At 47.4% G+C, this 249-nt stretch overlaps 1 non-coding gene across 1 annotated transcript; it reads right to left on the bottom strand.

Moving 5' to 3' along the window:
* Positions 1 to 45: 45 nt before the first annotated feature.
* Positions 46 to 164, bottom strand: LOC118345808. The gene has a single exon (XR_004799273.1). It is a non-coding gene; the product is annotated as a 5S ribosomal RNA (ribosomal RNA).
* Positions 165 to 249: the final 85 nt, after the last annotated feature.

Below are 249 nucleotides of genomic sequence, written 5' to 3'. Positions count from 1 at the left end.
TCCTTCTTGTCAATTTATCTCGCAAGGCGGAAAAAACAAAAACGAGGGGTGCAACACGAGGACTTCCCAGGAGGTCACCCATCCTAGTACTACTCTCGGCCAAGCACGCTTAACTGCGGAGTTCTGATGGGATCCGGTGCATTAGTGCTGGTATGATCGCACCCATCAAACTAATTACTTAAAATTCATATAATCCTTGAGCGACATACTAGCGTCCTTCCGATCCCAATCCAAACGGAGATCTGATCC

The sequence above is a fragment of the Juglans regia genome, unplaced genomic scaffold (assembly GCF_001411555.2).
Source record: "Juglans regia cultivar Chandler unplaced genomic scaffold, Walnut 2.0 Scaffold_4816, whole genome shotgun sequence".
NCBI classification, from domain to species: domain Eukaryota; kingdom Viridiplantae; phylum Streptophyta; class Magnoliopsida; order Fagales; family Juglandaceae; genus Juglans; species Juglans regia.
This window is presented reverse-complemented; position numbering and strand designations above follow the sequence as displayed.